Here is a 17,554-nt window from a genome sequence, read left to right as displayed (position 1 = left end):
CATTCCCCAAATGTCTATAACAGCCAGAGCTGGGCCAGGACAATGTCAGGAGTCCAGAGATCAATCTGCATCTCCCACATAGGTGACAAGGACTCAATTGCTTGAGCCATCACCTGTTGCATCCCAGGGTGCACATCAACAGGAAGCTGGAATTGGGAGTGGAGCAGAGACTTGTACCCAAGCACTCCAGTACGGGATGTGGGCACCTTAACAGCAGCATGACATCTTAACAGCTCTCCCAATGCCCAACCCAAATCCTGTCATAGAATAGTTGCTTAGTCTTCAAGCTGAAGCCTGGAGCCAGGACTGGTTCCATGTGGGTAAGGGGCCCAAGCACTTGGGCCATCTTCCACTGCTTTCCCAGGTGCATTAGCAAGGAGCTGGAGCAAAAGTGCAGTAGCTGGGACTTGAACAGACACCTGTAAGTTTCAATTGATGCACAAAGAAGTTAAGTGCCTCCCTAAACAGACACAAGACTCTAAAGGAAGGTAACAGAATCCGGGTATTCAACAATGCAAGGTTCCTGAGTCCAGCAGCCAATAACAATTACTAGACATGCAAAAGGACAGGAAAACATGACCCATAACCAAAAGAAAAACAAATTGAGAGTAACAGGTGAACAGCAGTGATGATGGGATTAGCCGTCCCTGGCTTCAAGAACCTAAAGACAAATACAAACATAATGAAAGGAGACAGTGAAACTGTGAATGAAGGAAACTGGTGGCAGCTCCAGAGCTGGACAAGTGCGGACTTTGAAGTCGAAGTTTCACAGGGTGGAGGTTTCTGGCCTGGGCAACGCGCAGCCAGCACCCTCCACCCTGTCTCTCCCCTGAGAGAAGCTGACTCTTGGACAGGCTTGCACTGCTGTCTGAGGACCCAGAGGTAAGTGGTGGGAAGATGGGGGGGGGGGGGGCTTGATGCCAGAGCTCGTGTTTCCCTTTCGCTCTTCCTCCGGAGTTGCCCATGCTGCATTTCAAAGCCTCTCACACCCAGACAGGCACAGAGGAGCTCCAGACCTCAGGTGCAGGAAGGAGGACTCCTAACTCGGAGAGTGAAGAGAACACGTTCCAGGTCACTCTCCTCTCCTCTCTCCCCACAGCCCCTCGCAATCCCACCTCAGCAGTGTGACCACAGCTGTAACGGTGGCTGGCGGGAAGGCGCCTGACCGAAATAGCCACGGCACCAAGAACATGGGGTGACATCTGTGACTCCTCTCCTGGTGGCCTCCCACAGACAGGCCCTGGGTGCGGTTGCAGGCACGGGAATCGGGCATCGGAGTGGGAAGCCAAAGCCCTGACTTTCTGGCCACAGGATAAGGATGGTGGTGGTAGTGGTGGTGGGGGCGCTCCAGGGAGCTGGAGGCAGTGGAGAGGGAGGAACTCTGGGCTCAGAGGCCTGGATCTGCCCCTAAATGACACCACAGGCTGTGAGAATTGAGCTAACTTGAAGATAGATCCAGAAGGAGCCGTGCACAATGCGTAAGAACGGATCCCAGTAGTATCGCCAAGTCTGTCCGAATTGGACTAACATTGGAGCCACAGCCCACAGACTGTGAGTCAGAACATACAGCCTGCTCCTCAATGTTCTCTTTAGGATTTCAATAACGCACATAAATAAGGCCTCGTAATATTCAAATTGTCCAGGCTGCAACCCCAAATGCCTTGCATTTGAAGAATTAAAAGAATCTTAGCCTATGAGGGAAAAAAACAAAGGCACCCACCCTGAAGCCACACAGATGGAATTATCAGACTTCCAGCGACTATTATAATCCTCCTTCAGAGAGTCAACAGGAACTCTTGAGATAAAAGGAAGGACTGAAAATCTCAGCAAAGTAGAAAATAAAAATCGAATGAAAATTATAGAACTGAAAGCTATGACAACAAGATAAATAAAATCAGTCACTGCATGGGCGTAGCCACAGAATGGAACACAGACGGTGAGTAAACTTGAACAGAGAGAAATGAATAGAAATGATCTGAACAGAGAGAAAAAGGAGTTAACAGACAGAGCAGCAGGACACTGTAGGACAACCAGAAGGCCCAGTGTTTGTATCATTCAAGCTGCAGAAGGAGGGAAAGACTGGTGATGGTGTTCAACTCGTATCTGATGAAAGATTGGTTACAAACATCCCAAGTGTGGTGAAAGACACAAACTTACAGATGGAAGAAACTCAGCACATTTCAAACAGGACAGCTCCAACAGTGTAGCAACTACCACACGCGACACAGACACTAAAAAGATAATATGTGAATCCCATGAGCAGCTCTGTGCATATGCATTTGATAACAGATTAAATGAACCAATGCTAGAAACTACCAAAACCTACCCAAGAAAAAGCCAACAACTTGAGTAGTCCTACATCATTTGGGTTAAAGTTGAATTTGTGATTAAGATAGCTTGGAAAATGTTAGGGGGACGTTAGAAACTAGCCCACGTATGTGTGTGGGGTGGGGGCTGGGCAAAGAAAATAGAATTTCTTCAGAGAGGAATGTTAACAGACGCACACCTTGGAAGTAGCCCAGGAGTTCACACTACAAGGTCCTGCCCACACCTGATAACTTTCCAGGTGGTCTCAGCCTTCCCCCCCAAGGAGAGCTCCAGGGAGAATCCTCTCTCAGCACCACGGGTCATCCAGCCTGATAACACTGGGCAAGGAAACCTTCACGGCTTTCCCCAACGGAAGGCACCCTAGCAGAAGCACCTCTGCCTGGCACCAGGTGGGCCCCCAGTCTGATAGCACGGAGCAGCATTTCACCTTGTTCACACCCAGCAAGCCCTTCGTCCCGGAGGAGACAGAGAGGGAAGGAGAAACTCAGGAGTTGGACCCCTTTCCCTTATAAGCCCCAGACTGAATACAAACTGCATGCTCAGCTCTCAGCTCTGTCCTGAGCCACAGGTGCATTGTCTCCACTAAACCATGTAACCTTGCTCTCCCCACTCTGAGTGATTGGGACTGTCTCTCAGAGTCTGTCTAAAGAGATGCCCATCCGTTCTTGTGGGTACCCTGCCCCGTTCAACCTTGCTGCCTTGCTCACCACTGCTCTCTGCCTCAAGTCTGAATTTTTTCTTGCATAAAGACAAGAACCTATCTTACCTACCTCCACCTCTGTTAACAAAAAGAAATCTCCAGTTCAAACAGTTTCATTGATGAATTTCATTGAACATTTACATAATAAATAATACAATTCTACAGAATGTCTTTAAAAATAGGAGGAAACTCTTCTGAACTCAATTTTTGAGACTATAACTACGCAGATACCAAAACCAGACAACAGCCTGGGAAAAGACTGACACCATATCCTTTACAAACATAGATACAAACAACCCCCAAAATATCTGAGAATGTTTTATTTTCAATGAGAATTTGGAAATACATTTTAATAAAATACATCATAACTGGGACCAGCAGTGTGGTGCAGCAGTTTAAGCAAAAAACAATTGATGCTGGCAGCCATAGAAGCTCAGGTTTGAGTCCTAGCTGCTCCACTTTCAATCCAGCTCCCTTTAATATGCTAGGGAAAGCAACTGAAGATGGCCCAGGTCCTCAGGCCCCTGACACCCACATGGGAGGTGGGCCTGGCCCAGCCCCAGCCCTTGCAGCCCTCTGGAGAGTGAATTAGCAGATAGAAGATCTCTTTCTCTGTGTGTCTCTATGTTTCTCCATAATTTTATCTTTCAAATAAATAAATCTTTAAAAAAATACTTCTCTCAAGAGTGGGTTTTATAAAACTGTCTGCAGCCAGTTTCTGCTCACCTCCTATAGGCTGTGATGCCTTGGGCACTGGCACCGTGCTGTTTGGACCTTCCAGTCACCAGAGTTGTGAACCAAAACTCTTTGTAAGTTTCCCAGCCTCGAGTAACTTGTGATAACAATGCAAAATGGGCTAGAGCAATGACATTCTAGAAATTACAAAACCGTGTCATCTCTAGAGAACAGATAGGGGTTTCCAGGCGGTGGATGCCGGCAGCAATGTGACTGTGGGAAGTCAGCACAGGGACTCGGCGGGCAGTGGAGCTACCTGGTGTTCTGGCTGAGAGGCAGATACGAGAAGCTGAACATGTTTGAAAACTCATAGCACTGTACACCCAAAAAAGAAAATTCTGTTGAACTATATGTCAACTTAGAAATAATATAAGTCTGAAAATAAACCTGGACTTAACAGAAGATGAGTCATGGCAGAAGACGTGGAAGTAACCTAGAAGACAACGTACCAGAAACATCCGCGGGGAGCACAGGAAGAAGAACGGCTGGGAGGGGTGCACCTGTGGTCCATGTCAAGAGGTGTCACTTCTCTGCAGCTGAGACACCACGGGCAGAGAAAATGTGTGAAGAAACAGTGACTGAAAGTGTTCGGGAAAATATAAACGCAGAGATCTAAAAAGTGCAACAAAATCTAAGATCGTTATATTCAAATTGATGAGAATCTGCGATGAAGAGAAAACCTCAGAATCAGCCAGAGATCAAAGGCATGTTACGTCTCTCACCAGAGAATACACAGACGGCAAACCCACACTGAAAGATGCTCCTTGTGGCCGGCGCCGCGGCTCACTAGGCTAATCCTCCACCTGCGGCGCCGGCACACCAGGTTCTAGTCCCGGTCGGGGCGCCGGATTCTGTCCCGGTTGCCCCTCTTCCAGGCCAGCTCTCTGCTGTGGCCAGGGAGTACAGTGGAGGATGGCCCAAGTCCTTGGGCCCTGCACCCCATGGGAGACCAGGATAAGCACCTGGCTCCTGGCTTCGGATCAGTGCGGTGTGCCGGCCGCGGCAGCCATTGGGGGGTGAACCAACAGCAAAGGAAGACCTTTCTCTCTGTCTCTCTCTCTCACTGTCCACTCTGCCTGTCAAAAAAAAAAAAAAAAAAAATTGCTCATTGTGTCATCAGGGAAACGCAAGTTGTAACAACTACACAGCTGTTAGGATGACCAAAATCCAGGGCTCTGACAGCGCAGATGCTGGTGGGGACGGGAGCAGCAGCTACTCGCGCTCACTGCCGGTGGTGACGTAGCTGCTCAGGAAGACAGTTTGTGGCTTCCTACAAAATGAAGCCTGCTCTGCGACGAGCCAGAACGTGCTCCTTCATGTTCACTCAAAGGAGCTGTCCACGTACCTCTGCGCAAAACCTGCCACAGCTACTGTCACCAAAATTTGGAGGCAACCGAGACGTCCCCTTTAGTGGGTCAATGGCTGAATCAAGCGGGTTTCTCCAGTGCTAAGAAAAGAGATGTCCAGCCAGGAAGAGACCTAGGGGATTCTTCAGTGCATGTTACTAAGTGAAAGCAGCCAGTCTTTTCAGGCTGCAAACTGAATGATGCCAACTCTACGACATTCTTCAAAAGGCAAAACCCAGGAGACAAGGAGAAGCTCAGGGGTTGCTAAGGTTGTGGAAGAAGGACCTAAGGGGTGGAGCGCAGTGGCTCTCGAGGGCAGTGAACACATTCTGTGATGGTGGAACATATTCTGTGATGGTGGATTCATGTCGTTATTACACGTCTGTCCAAGCCCTTAGAATGCACATGACCAAGAATGAACCCCATGTCAGCTGTGGGTTCTGGTTGATACTACAGGGTCATCAATGATAACAAAGGCACAGTCAAATGAGGAAGGATGGTGTGGGCCAGCTATGCATGGTTAGGGCCGGCGGATGTACAGGAAACACCTGTACCTTCCACTCAACTGTGCTGTGAACCTAAAACTGCTCTAAAATGTAAAGCCTATCTTTTAAAGGTATATTATGTATACAGAACAAAAATAATAATGACCATCAGAACCCATGCAGGGCAGAAGACTGTCAAATGCATATCTTCAAATTCCTGGGGAGAGGGGCCGGCACTGTGGCACAGTGGGTTAAGCTGCTAGCTATGATATGACCATCCCGTATCAGAGCACAGGTTCTAGTCCCAGTTGCTCTGCTTCTTTCTTTCTTTCTTTTTAATATTTATTTATTTGAAAAGCAGAGTTAGAGAAAAGCAAATGAAGAGAGAGAGAGAGAGAGAGAGAGAGAGAGAAAGGTCTTCCATCTGCTGTTCACTCCCCAGATGGCCACAATGCCAGAGCTGAGCTGATCCAAAGCCAGGAGCCAGGAGCTTCTTCCAGGTCTCCCACATGGGTGCAGGGGCACAAGGACTTGGGGCATCTTCTACTGCTTTCCCAGGCCCTAGCAGAGAGCTGGATGGAAGTGGAGCAGCCAAGATTCGAATCATCGCCAATATGGGATGCTTAGCCCACTACACCACAGCACTGGCCCCAGCTACACTTATTATCTTTTTTTTCTTTTACAGGCAGAGTGGATAGTGAGAGAGAGTGACAGATAGAAAGGTCTTCCTTTGCCGTTGGTTCACCCTCCAATGGCCGCCACGGCTGGCGCGCTGCGGCCGGCACACCACGCTGATCCGATGGCAGGAGCCAGTGCTTCTCCTGGTCTCCCATGGGGTGCAGGGCCCAAGCACTTGGGCCATCCTCCACTGCCTTCCTGGGCCACAGCAGAGAGCTGGCCTGGAAGAGGGGCAACCGGGACAGAATCTGGCGTCCCGACTGGGACTAGAACCCGGTGTGCCGGCGCCGCTAGGCGGAGGATTAGCCTATTGAGCCGCGGCGCCGGCCCTTATTATCTTTATTATTTCAGTACTGGCTTTAGAATTTACAATATACCCAGCATCAACCTATCAAATAATAGTAGACTTGCTCACATAAGAAGTAAAACCTTGGGGCCAGTGTTGTGGCCTGGCAGGTAAAGCTGCCACCTGAAATACCAGCATCCCATTTGAGTGCCAGTTGAAGTCCAGGCTGCTTCTGATTTAGCTCTCTGCTAATGGCCTGGGAAAAACAGCAGAAGATGGCCCAAGTGCTTGGATCCCTGTCACTCACATGGGAGACCCTGATGAAGCTCCTGGCTCCTGGCTTCAGCCTGACCCAGCCCTAGCTCTTGTGGTCATTGGGGGAGTAAACTAGCAAATGGAAGAGCTCCCTCTTTCTGTCTCTCCCTTTCTCTCTGTAACTCTGAATTTCAAATAAACACATACATCTTATTAAAAAAAACAGTAAAACTTTTACAGGAATCATTTCCCTCTTCCATTCTTTGTTATCCTATTATTATTTCTTCCATCCTGTTGTTATTGAGCACATATGTAATATACCCCAGGATATGCTGATAATTTTGTTATTACAAATAGTCTATTTTTTTTTTCTGAAGAAATTTTTGAATGAGGAAAAAATTAAGTTTTTTTAATCCCCATTAATTTTTTGAAGATTTATTTATTTGAAAGGTAGTTGAGAGAAAGAGGTATCTTCCATCTGCTGGTTCACTCCCCAAATGGCCACAATGGCGAGGGCTGGCCAAGCCAAAGCCAGGAGCCAGGAACTCCAACTGCGTCTCCCACATGGGTGCAGGGGCCCAAGTACCTAGACCACCTTCTGCTGCATTCCCAGGCACATTAGCAGGGAGCTGGATCAGAAGCAGAGCAGTAGCTGGTGCTGTGGCAAAACAGGTAAAGCCATTGCTTGCAGTACTGGCATCCCATAAGAACACTAGTTCAAGTCCTAGCTGCCTTCTGATCCAGTCCCTGCTGATGGCTTGGAGAAACAGCAGAAGATGGCCAAAGTGCTTTGGCTCCTGCACCCAAGTGGGAGACCTGAAGGAACCTGCTGGCTCCTGGCTTCAGATTGGCTCAGCTCTGGCTGTTGTAGCCATTTGGGGGAGTGAACGAGCAGATGGAAGATTTCTCTCTCTCTGTTTGTGATTATGCATCTCAAGTAAATAAATAAATAAATCTTTTTTAAAGATTTGAAAGAGCTACACATAGAGAGAAGGAGAGGCAGAGAGAAGAGAGACATCTTCTATCCACCAACTCACTCCCCAGTTGGCCACAACGGCTGGAGCTGCGCCAATCTGGAGTCAGGAGCCAGTAGCTTTCTCCCGTCTCCCATGCAGGTACAGGAGCCCAAGGACTTGGGCCATCTTCCACTGCTTTCCCAAGCCATAGCAGAGAACTGGATTGGAAGAGGAGCAGCCATATGGGATGCCAGCACTGCAAATGGCGGCTTTACCTGCTATGGCACAGTGCCGGCCCCAATAAATACATCTTTAAAAGAAAAAAATAAGAATAGCTAATACATCAGTAACGAAGATCAAAATTCACATCTAAAAACATGCAAATAAAAAAAGATGGAAACTGAGAAAAAACGAACAGATGGACAAACAGAAGACAAGTAGAAAGATGGACAAAAATTAAAGTCAACTATGTTGACAACTTAAAAAACTAAACGACAGAGAAGTGAAGTTTGTACTGAATTTTAAAAAATGTGTTATCCTGTGGAGTACTACTCAGCTGTAAAAAAAAAAGAAATCGTGTCTTTTGCAACAAAATAGATGCAACTGGAAACCATCATACTTAGTGAAATAAACTAATCTCCAAAAGGCAGATATCACATGCTTTCCTGGATCCGAGGTAACTAATAGAGTACCTGAAATATAATGTACAGGAGTGAAATGGACATGTTGATATTTGATGATTGTTACAGCCCTTGTCTCTTCCACAAAGGAACAGAGTTTTTTCTTCATACTATTTGTTGAACTCTTCAGTTAGGATTAACTTTGCGAGTACTAAGTAAACTGAAAATGGATCTTTGTAAAAATTCAGGGTGGGAATAGGAGAGAGAGGAGGAGAAGGGTTGGAGAGTGGGCAGGAGGGAGGGCAGGGTGGCAAGTATCACTATGTTCCTAAATCTGTGTACATGAAATACTTGAAACTTGTAGAACTTAAATAAAATTTTAAAAAATGTGTCATCTACAAGAGACAAAATTTAATATAAATCCCATGGAAGTCAACAGTGAAAGGATACAGAAACACATATCACAGGGACACTAATCATAGCTACTATAAGTAATAGGATAATTCAAATTGCTTCTTTAGTATAGATACTAAAGACAGAAAAAAACAACATTACTATAAATAAGGAGGGGCATTTCATGTCGATAAAACCGTCGATTCATCCGCACGACGCACCTGTCCGCTGTGACAGAACTGTGCCCTGCCCCACTTATGTTGAAGCCCTCTCCAAGACACCTGGATTGGGGAAAGGCCCTTTAGGAGGTGATTCAGGCCAAGTGAGGTTGAAAGAGCAGGGCTCTAACATGGAAGGATCTATGTCCTTGTAAGAAGGGGGTGGGGAGGGAGAGAGAGGAAGAGAGAGAGAGAGAGAGAGAGAAAGCAGCTCTCTCTGTCTCCACGTGTGCAGAGGAAGGGCTGGGCCAGCACACTGAGGAAGGAGGCGTCTGCAGGCCAGGAAGAGCCAGCACCTGATCTTGAACTTCCAGCCTCCAGAACCGTGAGAGTCACTTTCTGTTTAAGCCACCATCTAGTGCTTTGCTGTGGCAGCCCAAGGTACCTGAAATATCATCCTAAATGGTCTTGTGTATATGGGGCAGGCATTGTGGAACCTCAAGTTAAGCTGCTACTTTCAACAGCCCCATCCTATATATCGGAGCACCGGTTCAAGTCCTGGCTGTTCCACTTCCCATCCAGCTCCCTGCCAATGTGCCTGGGAAGCAGCAAAGGATGGCCCAAGGCCTTGGTTCCCTGTCACCCACGTGGGAGATCCAGGTGGAGTTCCTGGTCCTGACTTCAGCCTGGTCCAGCCTCAGCTGTTGCAGCTGTTTGGGGAGTTAACCAACAGATGGATAATATTCTCTCTCTCTCTCATTGCCTTTCAAATAAATAAATATTTTTACATTGCCTTTCAAATAAATAAATATTTTTACATTGCCTTTCAAATAAATAAATATTTTTTAAAAGTATCCACACATGTAACAAGAGAACTTCAAAATACATAAGGCAAAAACTGACAAAGCTAATAGGAGAGGCAAACAAATCCACTCTTACAGTGGGAGATTTCAACACTCCATAGACACAAAAGCGTTTGGGATACAGAAGTCGTGAACAACGTCTCTACCAGCTCAACCTAATTGACATTTACAGAAAGTTTCTCCCTCCAGCTGCAGACGGCAGGTGGGCATGTGACCAAAACCTACCACGTGCAGGATCGTAAAACAACACTCAATACATTTAAAAGGGCTGGAAATAACACCAAGAATGTCCTCTGACCACAGGGGAATTAAAGTGGAAATCAATCATACCAAGATGTCTGGATAGTCCCCAAGTATGTAGAAGTCACACAAAACACTTCTAAAAATTCCCCAGATCAAAGGAGAAACAAGGAGAGTTAGAAAGTTCTTGGAACTGAAAGATAAGGAAAATGCAATCTTTCAGAATCTCCGGTTGCAGCTGAATGGGAAAGGCATGGCTTGAAACACTCCGAACAGGAAAGGTGGGTACCTCTGAGAACCATGTGCCAGGGACACATGGAAGAGGCTCGGGGACAGCTGCAGAGGGACTGCTGGGCAGGACAGCAGGGGAAGTCCAAGTAGATGCAACCAGAGAGGACAGTGGGTGCCACATGGCGGGATGTATGTGAGTGTGTGTGGTGTTTGTATGTGTGTGTACATGTGTGGGCTGTTTGTCAGATGTGTGTGCACGTGTGGCATATGTGTGGTGTGTGCATGGGACATATGCATGTGTGTTGGATGTGTCTGCCGAAGTGGGTTATGGGTGTGTGTGGTCTGTGTGTGAATGTGTTGCATGTATGCACAAGTGTGGGTGTGTGCATATGTGTGGTGTGTATGTGCACGCTTGCACATGTGTGGTGTATGTTTCCATGTGTGTGTGTGTGCATGTTGGGGAACAGTGTTGCTGTATTCCTGCCATCTCAGAGCCTTCCCTTCACTGGAGCGATGCTTTCGGGCGTCCAGTGGCATCCAAAGCCTCAGCAAGCCTGAGCAGCGTCTGGCTGGAGTGGACAGAGGAGGGTTAGCACCAGAGGGGCGGGCAGCTGAGAGCTGACAGTGTGGAGGGCTTAGGCCCCAGCCCAGAGACCTGTCTGAATTCCCACAGCTTCTCTTCTGGAACCCATCCCCTGGCTTTCTCGCTCTCTCTGGGTGGAGGCAGGATGGAGTGGCTGTGTTCTGACCTCGCAATGAGATCTGAATAATTGATGGCCCGGGCTAATGTTTCGCCCGATTGTCATAAAGCAAGAAACACAAGCCCAGTGTGTGGCAGACGGGGCCCTGGACAAAGGGCTGTTTTCATCGCCCCTGCCCCCGGCCGCAGGTCTGTGTGGCTCTCTCCCCAGCACGTGATCAGAGACAATCGCCCTGTGTGCTCCCACCCCTCCCAGGGGGCCGAGAGAGGGATCATCAGGGAGGCGCCCCACCCCAGGGTGCAGGCCAGGCTGTGCCCCCCACAGCGTGTGTCACTGGAGCGCGTGCCCAGCTGTGGCTGGGTACTCACGGGGCACGACTTCCTCTGCTGAACAGCCTGCGAGGCCACCAGGCATCAAGAATGCTCAGCTCGACGTAGAGTGCTGGGCTGCATTGAGGCGGGGGGGGGGGGGGGAGGGGTGGGAGTGATGCTCCAGGGACTCCCTGAGCCCAGGGCATGTGGGAGAGCACCTGTTTGGAGTTCTGGAGCTGGCACTAGGAGCTAGCATGCATTTGTCACATCCTGAGGGGAAAACAGAAGATGAGTCTCACACACACACACACACACACACACACACACACAGCTCCAATAGGGACAACTGGCCCTCTTCTGGCCTGGCACCCAAGGGTGGTCCGGAGTTGTGCTCGTGGCTTGTGTTGCCTGCGAGCTCTGGGGCCCGGAATCGTAAGTGCAGGTGTGGAAGCAGGGAAGGGCTGACCCTTTTCCTGGTGAGGAAGCTGAGCCGGGGAGACAGGCAGTCTTGCTGGCCAAGTTTCACAGCTGCGTTCCTTCAGGGGTCTGATAAGAAAGGAATGTGCAGACCTGGGCAGATCCCACCGCAGGGCAAGGCGGGCAGTGAGAACGGGAGTGGAGGGCTCCAACAGCAGCAATGGGCTTCCCTTTGTTGTCGCATACGGCTCTCCCTTGGACTCGGGCGTCTGGGGATCCGTGTGGGGTGCTGCACACCCGACCTGGGTGAGGTGCAGGTGCCTGTGGACCGATGGCCGGGAGGGTGGCCTAGAACCCTTACTGGGAGGTGGGGGAAGGAGCTGGTGGACAGGGGACCCCGTGAAGGCTGCTTTGTCCCGTGCATTTCACTTAGAAAACGCAGATTCAAGGATGAAATGATGCAGAATCCAAGATGGTGCCTACAGAGCACAAGCAGCCCTTTGGTGAGTGTGGGCCTGGTGTGCCTGGGGGCAGCTCGGCCGGTCTGCAGGGTCTTCCCAAGGCCTTCTGCTGTGGGCACTGGGGTGCTGGCACACTGGGGGCTGGGCCGGGGGTGCTGCTGCAGAACTCAACGCCTGGGGCCGCATGTGCACCCAGGCTGCTGGAGGCGCCACACCACAGCGCAGACTGAGGACTGGAGGCAGAAAGGAAGCAAAGGGGCGTGGAGGCCCAGGCGCCCACCAGATGCCCTGGCCCATCTGTTGGGGATCAACAGCAGGTGCCTCGGTCTTGCCCCGCCCCAGGATTATCTTGGCTTGAAGGGCCTCTTCCAAGATAACATCCCCCATCCCCTAGGGGCTACTCGTAGCTGGTGACCCAGCAAGGTCATCAGTGCACAGGCCCAGGCCCCGTCCAACACCTGGGACAAGCAGGGCCTCCGGGGTCCCCCTCTGCCACCACCCCAGCCTGTCCTCCTCATGGAGACATTGGTGTCTGGTGGGAAGCAGCTTCTCTCTGACACCACAGGAGGTAGCAGGGACCTATGGAGTGGAGCGATTGTCACCCTCTGGAGGGATATGAACCGTAGAGATGCCGGGACATGAGACGAGCCGGAGGGACATACCCAGAGGGCACACTCGGAGCTACACAGGGGTGAGGAAGCAGCAGGCTTGTGGCCTGGCGGTCAGGATGCCTGCATCCCATAATTGGAGTGCTGGGGTTCCATCCTGGCTCTGGTACCTGACCCGGCTTCCTGCTAATGCAGACCCTGGGAGGCAAGGCTGATGGCTCAAGTACTTGGGTTCCTGTCTCTCTCATGGGAGACCTGGATTGGGCTCCTGGCTGCTGGCTTCTGCCCAGCCCAGCCCTATTCTGGTATTTGGGAAAAGAGCCAGTAGACAGGATCCCCCCCCCCCCCCCACCTCTCTCTCTCTCTCAAACAAATACATGAATGCATGAAAGAGATGACGATGAGATGGGAAACTTAATCAAAGGTGAAAGCCCAATCTCTGGCACTTGGGAGGTCTGGGGGCTGGAAGAGAGGCTGTGGGCAGGGGGACAAGGCTCAGAAGTGCTCACAGGAGTGGTGGGATGCCTGGCCTCTGCAGGGGGCCGAAGCAAGGGCAGGGCTGCCTGGGCTCCGGAGGTCTGGGAGTCTCAGGGAAGAACCTGGGGCTTCGGAGCCCCACGAGTGCAAGGAGACTTCATGTTTCGGGGATGAGCACTCTGTGTTTTCTCCAGGTCCTTGTCCCACACAAAGATACGATTCCTAAGTGCAGACTTGTACGAGGTGCACAAAGGGGCAACACGGTTCATCCAAGAGGTGAGAAAGTGAACACACACACACACGCACGTGCACGTGAGTGTGGTTGCCCCACTCGGACAGACACCCACTAGGACTGGGTCAGAGGACTGTCAGAAGGGAGATGGAATTGGGGGAGGAGCACCAGAGTAGCACCTCCAGCCGTGGCCTGTGTGGCAAAAGAGAGGGCTCCCCACAGCTGGTGTTGGCCTCTTGTATGGGGTAGGCGTTGCAGTGTCTGTGTGCTTGAAGCCACCTGGGAATTTTATGAAACCTCCATAAAACCCCCCTTTTAGGTCCTAGATGAAGCAGGTGCATCCTGGGAAAGGGGGGATTGATTGACAGGTAGAGGGATAGCATTACACTCACCGGGGGCTGGCATGGTCTGCTAGTTCACTCACACCTATGCTAGCTGCCTGGCCACACCACATCGCTTGGTTGTGACCGCTCCTTCCTGCTGGGTGCCAGTGCCTCCCTCCCCATCCACACAGCAGCCTCAGGTGTGACAGGTACCAATGTGGCAAGCCGAGGCCACAATCCCTCAGGAAAGCCAAGGTCAAATCCCAGTGCAGCCCATGGGGGGAGGTGCAGGACCTGCTAATGGAGAGGTTTTTTTTTAATTATAGTAAAATGCACATAACCTAAAACTTACCATCTTATGTACATTCACATTATTCTGCAGTCATGTCCAAACTGTCTTCATTTTTGCAAAGCTGAAACTCTACTCATTCAACATTACCACCCCCCAGCCAGCCCCCTGCAACCATCATTCTACATTCTGTCTCTGTGACTTTAAATTTTCTCCATATTTCAAAACCTCACAGGAGTGGAAGCTTGTGGGATTTGTCCTGTGGGACTGGCTTTTCCTGCTCCATTCAATGTCCTCAATTGCAGCACACGCCAGAATGGGAGGGGCAGGATTTATGCCAAAGGAGCCGCAGGCCCAAGCTGGGCCTGGAAGACCAGCATCACATGCTGAACTGGGTCCTGGAGCAAGGAGGGGACAAGACAAGATGAGGGACAGCTGGCCCCGGGGGCACAGCCCAGCAGGGTCCCGGGAGATGGCACTGTCACATGCTAGGGTGGCTCTTGGAATACCTGGGACAGCCCAGCCCACACAGTGTGGACAGAGACACCGTAACTGCAAGGAAGAGACCACAGGCTCCGAGAGAGGCTGGGAAACCCAGGAGGAGGCCGAGGGTCCACGGCCCCTATTTGCCAACATGACAGAGGCTAGTGAGGGGGGAAGTGTTGTTGAGAAGCTGCGAGGGGCTGCCCTCTGGGGGTCGAGGCTAACCGCACGGGGAGCCAAGTGGAGGAGAGGAGAGATGGTGGCACTTCACCATCAGAAGCAGGGTGGGTGCGACTCTCACTGCAAGTGGCCAGTCAGGTGGGCAGTGAGGAGAGCTGGGGAGGTGCCTCCTAGAGCCCACCCCCGGGGTGGATGGTTAGGAAGGGCAGCCACCCTCTACCCCCATGTGCCATTGCTCGGACGGTTTTGGGGCCTGCCTGAGCCAGTGCTCTGAGCACCGGAGAGGCTGCTTCTATGCCACCCCACGGCAGGTGCAGCAGCAGCGACTCCTCCAGGCTTCCCCCGTGGCTGTCCCCAGCCATTCACTTGGTCTCCATGCCTGGGGCAGAGGGCGATGCAGAAGCTTCCGGACTGTGGGGCGTGGGGACTGGATTCACAAATGCATTCAGCTCCCTGTCTGGGAGGAGCGCGGGAACCAGCTCCGGCTCCCCACGTGCCCTAGGTTGGTCCTCCTCCTCCTGCAGACAACCCTCGCACAGAGATCCTTGGCAGTCACACAGCCCCACAGGGATCCCTCAACCTGAGGGGTCAGAGCTGTCCTGGCTGGGGGAGCCAAGTGCAAGTCTCTGAAACTGCCTCTCCAGGGTCAGGAGAATATACAAAATTAAACAGTGTCACATCCCGGCTGCACCGTGGGGTCATAACTCCAGTAGTTTCATGGGTGATCCTATTCCCACTGAATTCACTGGTCTGGGCATTACAGAAATCAGATGTGGGGCCAGTGCTGCGGCTCGGCGATTTAAAGCGACAGTCTGTGTCATCAGCATACCATATGGGCACCTGTTTGTGTCCTGGCTGCTCCACTTCTGATCAATCGTTGCTAATGCACCTGGGAAAGCAGAGGAGGGTGGCCCAAGTGCTTGGGCCCCTGGCTCCTGGCTTCAGCCTGGCCTAGTCCTGGGTGTTGTGGCCATTTAGGGAGTGAGCAAGCAAACAGAAAATCTCTCTCTCTCTCTCTCTCTGTCCCTCTCTCTCTATAACCCTGCATTTAAAATAAATAAATAAATAAATATTTAAAAAATCATAGGGCCGGCACTGTGGCTCAGCAGGTTAAAGTCTCAACCTGCAGTGCCGGCATCCCATACGGACACTGGTTCCTGTCCTGGCTGCTCCACTTCTGATCCAGCTGCCTGCTGATGGTCTAGGAAAGCAATAGAAGATGGCCCAATTGCTTGGGCCCCTGCACCAGCGTGGGAGACCCAGATGAAGCTCCTGGCTTTAGCCTGGCTCAGCCTTGACTGTTGTGACCAGTTAGGGAGTGAACCAGCAGATGGAAGATTCTCTCTCTCTCTCTCTCTCCCTCTGTAACTCTGCCTTTCAAATAAATAAATATTTTTTAAAAATCAGACGTATGAGCAGTCTGCAGTGGACTGTACACACTTAGCTAAGCAGTCACCTTTCAGCTGCCTGTAGGCGATGTCTTCGGTGTGGCAGATTGCCTCTCTGGCTCCTGGGAGCAGCACGTGGCTGCCCAAGGCGGGATATCACCCTTTCCTGCTTAACAAGGGGGTCAGAGCAGTGTGCATTCCTGTAGGGATATCAGCAGACCTCTACTGAAAGGGGTCTGGCTCATCCATTTGCTCATAGGACAGACAGTTCCAGAACGTTACATTCTACCCACAGCCAGCTTGCTCGGCAGGCTCAGCACACACAGGCTCCGTGAGCTTAATGCGACTCTCAGACCCGGTTGCGGTGGAAGCCAGTGGAGGGGTGAAATGTCTGGAAAGCCAGGAAGAGTAGAGGATGCAGCTGGCACAAGAGGACCTGCAGGAAGCCGGCCTGGGGGCCTGGACAATCCCAGGGGGAGACCTGGCCGTAGAGGACACCTAACCCTAAGCAGCCCCCAAGGCACTCAGGAGAAACAGGGCTGAGTCTTTGTCTGAGAAGTGGCTGCACTGGGCCACTGACCCAGCCAGAACAGTCTATCTGACAGGCTTTGGTTTTTATCTTAGCCATGGGCAGGGGCAGGGTGGGGTGGCCTACAGCCTGGCTCAGTCCTTTGTTCTTATCTATGCACTCCTTATCCATCCCCAGGAATGCCCTCCTTAAAGTCAAAATCAGTAGCCTGCTTTTCAACGGCCTTCCCCCTCTCCTTAGTCAACCATGTTCCTTTTTTTTTTTTTGTTAGATTTAAAAGCAAGATTTATTAGAGTCAAAGACCTTCAGCCAGAGCAGCATGGAGGGGGCTCCAAGAGAGGAAAGACCCTAAGCTTCAGGCGGCAGTGGAGTTTTTAAGAGCAATTTTGAAAAAAAAACAAAACAAACCTTTGACATTCAGTTTGACATTCAGTTACAAGCGGGGGACAAAACCCATCAAAAGACCTGATTTGCAATCGTTTATCCTGTCTGGCTTGCTCTTGATAAAAGAAAAAACCATCCAGCAGGGTGGGATTGGTGACTTGTTTTCACAACAAACTGTGAGCCCAGGAGGGTGAAATCCCCACTCCCTTGCAATTCTCATGGTAAAATTGGAGATTCCTAAGAAAATGCACCCCAAATTCCACTGACTGCCTGTTAACCCACAGGACTCCTCGTATTCCCCTCTTGAGAAGAATGGACCCTAACTTCTATTAGGGGAACTGGGTGATGATTGACTGGCTGCTTCATGCATGTTGAGAAGGGGAGTCAAGACAGGGTTCCAGCAGGAGGTGGCTTCTGGAGGGCACGAGGCGTCATGTGCACAGCCATCTAGGGTTTCACTGTTTCAGGTCTGGAGAAAACGAATCTAACAAGCAGTT

The sequence above is a fragment of the Oryctolagus cuniculus genome, chromosome 12, assembly GCF_964237555.1.
Source record: "Oryctolagus cuniculus chromosome 12, mOryCun1.1, whole genome shotgun sequence".
Lineage (NCBI taxonomy): Eukaryota > Metazoa > Chordata > Mammalia > Lagomorpha > Leporidae > Oryctolagus > Oryctolagus cuniculus.
The sequence above is the reverse complement of the archived record's forward strand: the minus strand, read 5'-3'. Positions refer to the sequence as shown.